The sequence below is a fragment of the Macrobrachium nipponense genome, chromosome 6, assembly GCF_015104395.2.
Source record: "Macrobrachium nipponense isolate FS-2020 chromosome 6, ASM1510439v2, whole genome shotgun sequence".
NCBI lineage: Eukaryota > Metazoa > Arthropoda > Malacostraca > Decapoda > Palaemonidae > Macrobrachium > Macrobrachium nipponense.
The window spans coordinates 113,974,923-113,981,937 of record NC_061108.1 but is presented as its reverse complement, the minus strand read 5'-3'; positions in this window follow the sequence as shown (position 1 = coordinate 113,981,937).

Sequence of the window (7,015 nt, the reverse complement as noted above, 5' to 3'; positions counted from 1 at the left end):
TTTAAGAGTATTGCTGTCTGCCGGATGTGGGACGTTTGTTTCTACCTGGGCGTAAGACTCACTACGCGAGAGCGCTTCCGAAAAGCTTTTATTCATTTTTTTACGACGATCTAAGTGTTTGAGTAGAATCGCTCCCCGAGAGCGTTTTTCAAACGCTACTTTTTATTTTTTTTACGACGATCTAAGTACAGTATTTGAGATAAAAGTGAGGGAACCTCATAGCTGAAGCGTACACACTCTGAAGAAAATATTATGATTTCGCTAAAGGTTAACACACACATACACACTCACACACTCACACACACACACACACACACACAGAGAGAGAGAGAGAGGAGAGAGAGAGGAGAGAGAGAGAGAGAGAGAGAGAGAGAGAATAATTTAATGACTACGTTAAACTTCATAAAAATTATGGATATTGAAAATATAAACTGATTTTGTAAAATATTTTCTTTTTACTGAGAGAGAGAGAGAGAGAGAGAGAGAGAGAGAGAGAGAGAGAGAGAGAGAGAGAGAGAGAATAATTTCATGACTACGTTAATTTCACAAAAATTATGGATATTGAAAATATAATTTTTTTTTAAATATTTTCTTTTTACTGAGAGAGAGAGAGAGAGAGAGAGAGAGAGAGAGAGAGAGAGAGAGAGAGAGAGAGAGAGAGAGAATAATTTCATGACTACGTTAACTTCATAAAAATTGTGGATATTGAAAATATAAACATATTTTGTAGAATGATTTCTTTTGAGAGAGAGAGAGAGAGAGAGAGAGAGAGAGAGAGAGAGAGAGAGAGAGGAGAGAGAGAGAAACTGATTACATGACTACCTATGTTAACTTCATAACTATGCTTATTGAAAATATAAACATATTTTGTAGAATGATTTCTTTTTACTGAGAGAGAGAGAGAGAGAGAGAGAGAGAGAGAGAGAGAGAGAGCTTTGCACACAAAACTGGGTCTGTGTCTGCGCATATAGGCACGCTTGCACAAAGGTTCTTTTCATAATAATACTGTTGGCCTACAGAACCACCAGCAGTCAGCAAGTGATCCGTTTCCTTTCCTTTCCAGTTTCATTCGGATTCAGCCATCCCTGTCACTGCCCACACAATGAGACGCAAGCGAAATATTCGCGTTCGAACCCTTGCATCAGGTAGAGGAAAACTGCTGTATTCGGAATCTCAGTCTTGAATCCTGTTTAGTCTGACGTTAATCTTTCCCATGAATTATAAAATAACGCACAAAGCAAAGAAATCTCTTTTGTGTTCTTTTCCCACTTATCGTTTATTTCTCATGTCCTGTTCTTTTTTTTTACATTTTGTACTTTATTCGTTCGCTCCGAGTTACGGGTTTTCTTTAAGTGTGTGTATGTGTGTTAGAATGAGAGCTGATTACGATCTAAAATGAAACATTGTGGAATATAGTCACCTTTCTGATATTTTACAGGAAGTTGGTATGATTCAACTGTTAATTATTTTTCAAAACAGACCACGCTTCCGTCTTTATTTTTATCCATTAGTTTCTTAATGCCATTTATAAAAAGACACTGTTATCGACTTTATCATACAAATTGAACTGCAGTACTTAATAGCAATTATCCGTCAAAGGTTTATTTTATTTTTTCAGATATTCTAACAGGCTAAACTTACCCTTCCTTTTGAAAGGAAAGCAGCAAAATTAAAGTAACACTTACAACTTCACATCTTAGTTAGGGATAACTATTTTCATAAAAATGCTCCTACACCAATCTTAGTTTCCTTTCGTAACCCAAATTTCTCCTCTCTTTCTCTCTTTTTTTTTTTTTTTCTTTTTTTTTTTTTTTTTTTTTTTTTACTCTGCAGTTAATAATAATTGAATGAGTGTGCAGTATATCTGAGATGTCTTCTCTACTACTGATACAAAACTGAATCAGAACTAGACGTGTAATACATGATGGCTGAGATGAAATTTAGAAAATATTTTCACTTGTTATGTCAGCATCCTGGGTGAAAAAAAAAAAAGGCAAATATCACTCTGATATAGAATAAATAATGTGACAGACCATGCTTTGCCAAACTAAAGAGTAAACTAAAAATCAATTGAAGAGCGCCATACCTCAGCCACCACCAGAAAGAAAAGTCTCGGTTCCATGAGGAATAAGAGGTTTGGAAGGAAAGAATGACTTCAGGCACCGTTGCGAGATAGAAGGGAATATCGTATACAGGCGTACATGTGGACCGATAAAGTAGTCAAGAAGAAAAGTGAAAGTTTAAAAGAGACCATGTAATAAGTGATAAAAACAGAGGGAATTGGCGACCAAGAAGTTTAGGGAGTAAAAACACCTGTTCTATATGTAAGTAAATGCCTAGGGAGTGTAACGAATGAATGGATCTCAAGATAAAGATGCAAGTTGGAAAGAAGATAAATGAAGTCTTCTGTCAACGGAGGGAATATTTTGAGAGGCGTTGATTATGGAAGATATGAACAGAGGACGGGGACGAATGAAGCAAAAAAGGGCGAATGGATTTGTGTCAAGTGCCAATGCTCGTGAAGTGACCGATGAGCACGTGTGGATGGGTAATGAACAGGTTGAAGAATGTGAAAATACGTCATCATAGGATGACAAGTATGATGCTGCATTACTGGTGATTGTGTCATTAAGTTCCTGACCAGAATTAATAAGGTATGAGCGTGGCTGATGGAAAGCTTCTGGCAAAATGAAATGGTGAGATAAATGATTGTTCTACTGTATAATGGCAAAAGTGATGGAGCAAAATTAAGGGCATTTACAAATAGCAATACTTAGTAATCTCGGGGAAGATGTGTGTGGTAGAACGATGTTGGTTTTTAGAAAAGGTGAACTTTCAAGAGTAAGTAGATGCCATAAAACACACACACACACATACATACATATATATATATATATATATATATATATATATATATATACATATGTAAATATATATATATATATATATATATATGTGTGTGTGTAAATATATATAAATATATATATATATATATATATATATATATATAACACATATAATAATATTTCTACAGTGCTACACTTAATTTTATTTTGTTGGCTCAAATAGAACTTTCGAATTTTCTAATTGTAAGTGTCAGTGTAGTTCACTTCCTTTGAAGGTAATCAAGATTATTGTCGAAACTGTTAACGATAACATCAATTTGAAATTATTTTGTTTTGCTTTGGTGGTAACTAATAAACATGAATCATCTATATTGGATAGATTCTATATATATATATATATATATATATATATATCTATAGATATGATATAATATATATATATATATATATATATATATATATATTATATATACCTATATGTAAGTTGTAAGTATGTGTACCAAGCACAACAAAAGCATTTCAGATTGATGTCCGAAAGTTCTGTTAGAGCTAACAAAAGAAAATTGAGTATTGCACGTGAGAAATATATATATTTCTTTTTTCTTGCATCAACTTAGTCTAGAAACTTCAACTTTCTCCAAACAACAGTGTTCTGCCATACATTTTCCCAAGATTATTAAATAATAATTGTCTGGCTTTTGTCAGTGGTCACATCCTTCAAGGAAAAACATGTACTTTATTATATATATATATATATATATATATATATATATATATATATATATATGGAAAGAAAGAAAGGTGATGGCGAAGAACTAAATGTAGATGTTTCTCCTTGAAGGATGTGCCCACAGCAAAAGTCAGGCACATCGCTGTTCCAATTATTTCTTGTCTGATTGCAGAGTAGGCAAAAAGAAATTCTTTATCTGGAATGCCCTCCAGTTGCAAAGCTGCTTCACGATTCTTTCGCTAAAGCTTCGTCAGCACAACTGTCACCTCTCCCTTGAACTTTGTCCTCTCTCTCTCTCTCTCTCTCTTTCTCCCCCACCCTTGATTTCAGTCAGTCTTGGATTTAATTGAAATTTTACTCTCCATGTTCCTGGGCATCAAATATTTTCATAACGTCATGTTAGATTATCTGTGATCACTCATTCATTCTCATGCCTCCCTGAGGGACCTGGGGCAACCCGAACAAGATGTAAGTAAGACCATATTGTGATTGATATTTTTACATTGTTAATTATTTCTGTTTCCGTCGCTGGTTTGTGACGTCTTTTGTCGAGACCCTTCTTCATCATCTGGAGCATTCTGCTCCCATAATCTTTCCTCGTTTTCCGTTCCAATTTTCCTTAATATCAGAAAGTTGTTTTTTAAGGATTCGTTGTCACTTTTCCCATCGGTGTTGGAAGTTTCTTTTATCAGTTAAATTTCCAAGATCATTATTTTTTTTTCATTAAACGTCACAGAAACTCCCAAATCGACGTCTGTGAATTATGCAAACCGAACAGAAAAACGAGTCAAGATTCTAAAACAAGAGTACCGCAGTTAGGTCATAAAACCGTCTCATAAAATCACAAGTAAGAATGACAAAGGGAGTCTGAATGACTTCCTCTTTGATAAAGGGCATTTGCTATTTGTATCGTGAATTTGTTGGAACGACAGAAGGCACTCGTCGAAGAACATAAACATTCCATCACGTGATATCGATGTGATACTGAGTTAAAACGGGCATGAGAAATGAAAATTCTCCAGCCATTTATTTTCTTATCTAGAAGGTTTCTTAGAGCTGTTACATTGAGTCTGGAAAAACTGCAACATGTATACATGGTACAAAAGAACTGGCCTGATGCTGAGGGGGCAACTGGCGTCGTAAAACCTAAACTAAAACTGGTTTAACACCAAAGGATCCGACTGGTTAATAAAATACGCCTCATCGCCCGACATACGCATTTAGCCACTTCTTCGCTGTACTGTATAGTGGCCTTGGACTTAGCAAACACACACACACACACAAAAAGGCGAAAGTTAACAACAACAGTTCATAAGCACTTACAAATATCAACAACATGAGACGAGCAGATATCACACCGGGAAAAAAAAAAAAAAAAAGCTCAGCGCCAATATAGAATTATGAAGAATCCAACTTTCTTTCTTCACCCTTCTTCTCTAATCGATATGAGACAGTAAAAGTTCGCTGAGATTTGTGGTTTTTTTTAAGATGGGGGCTCTGGTGTCATGGTCAGGAGCGAATGCTGTTGACTCGCTACATTCTCAAGTAGTTCACTTAATGGGAGTTCGATATCTAAAAAGATTAGTACTCTTGTTAAAGACTCTATCAGTTTTCTTTGACGTGAAGAAAATACGCACGCACATACACGCCTATGACACACACACACACATACACACACACAAAACACACACACATATATATATATATATATATATATATATATATATATATAATATATATACATGTGTATGTGTATGTGACGGAGAGAGAGAGAGAGAGAGAGAGAGAGAGAGAGAGAGAGAGAGAGAGAGAGAGAGAGAGAGAGAGAGAGAGAGAGAGAGAGAAAGCGTGTGTATCCGGTTCCTTACATTCTTCGAGCTAACTAAGCGTTGAATATCACCAATGTTCCATAAATTGTCACTTGACAGACAGGAAGACTAAAGCACGTGGATTGTTGATACAGAAATGAATCTTGGTTGGACATCAGCCAAGCAGGCGTTGAAATCATTAGAGATCTGAACTAAGAATAATAAGTAATACCGCGTCAAACGTAAAATCATTTCCGGTCGCCCCACTCTCTTGGTTATCTAACCACCTATCGACGAAGACGAGCGAATTACTACGATTGCAAGATGTTTAAGAAACGAATGAAAATCTTTGAAACTGTCAACATGAAGATAGGAAATACATTAACTGTTTTGAAGAAAATAGGTATTAAAGATGGAAAACCTTTTGGCAGACTAATTATATTTCGTAAATTCTGTGATGATGAAGATAAAAGTAATTATAGTATTATTTGTATCTGGTGGACAGCCACAGCAATTGACAAAACAGCCCAGTTAGCTTAGCTAATTACGAAATGTTGATATTTCGTCAAATATTTTGAAGAAACAGTCTAATGGTCTGATTAATCAACTGATCTTCTATGTCAAGTCACTCCCTCAATTCGTCCCAGTTTCGACAAACTGGCATACCCCATTTTTTCTAAGTATTTGTGTTTTCCCATCAAATTGTCTAAGTTTTGGATATTCTATAACATATCAAAATTTCAGCTGTCCGTGTTATTACATTTTCAAACCAGATTTCCTCCAAAGTTGAACCAAGTAGAAGCTCTGGATAATATCCAAATCTTTGAAGCCCATTTTCTCAGCATTGGAAAAAAATGGTTTACGCCAGTTCGTCAAACTAGGAACGAATTGCAGTTACCTAGTTTCGGTAAGAATATACTGCAACTTAATTAACATAAGACTAACAGCTATTCCAATTCTAATGCCCAAGAAAAGGGTATGAAAATAGTGAAAAGACTGATTGAACCCAAAATGTTCGCAACCAAGCGTTTGCACGATATCCACTTCAATATCCGTCCGTTTGTTTGGCAGTATGGTATGAAGAGCTTAAGAATTGTTCCGTAGTAAAGTTCGTGATACACGTTTCATAGATTCCGAGAAACGAAGATTTCAAATATAGAACTGCTTGAAGCACCCCCGGTTGGCTTGTTTTCTACACACACCACACTATATAATAATATATATTATCTATAATATATACTATAATATGAACATATAATATAACTTATAGATATATCTAAATAATAAATATATATAGATATAGATATATATATAAATCTATATCTTATATATATTTATATTATTAGATATATGTATATTATAATATATATATATATATTTATATATATATATACGTATATACATATACACCCAAAACTGCAATGTGATTGAGATATGTTATGAAAAATTAAAGGGGTGTACATTTGTATATGTATAATGTGCGCACGCAAGTGCGTGCGTTCGGAGTGTGAATGAATATGAATGGAGTTATGCGAGAAGTTGGAGGAATGACGTAAGTGCATAGTTATAGAAAAGAAAATGTGTCATGAATGGAGCGCTTTATGTTTGCGAATGATATCGCGCTCGTCGGG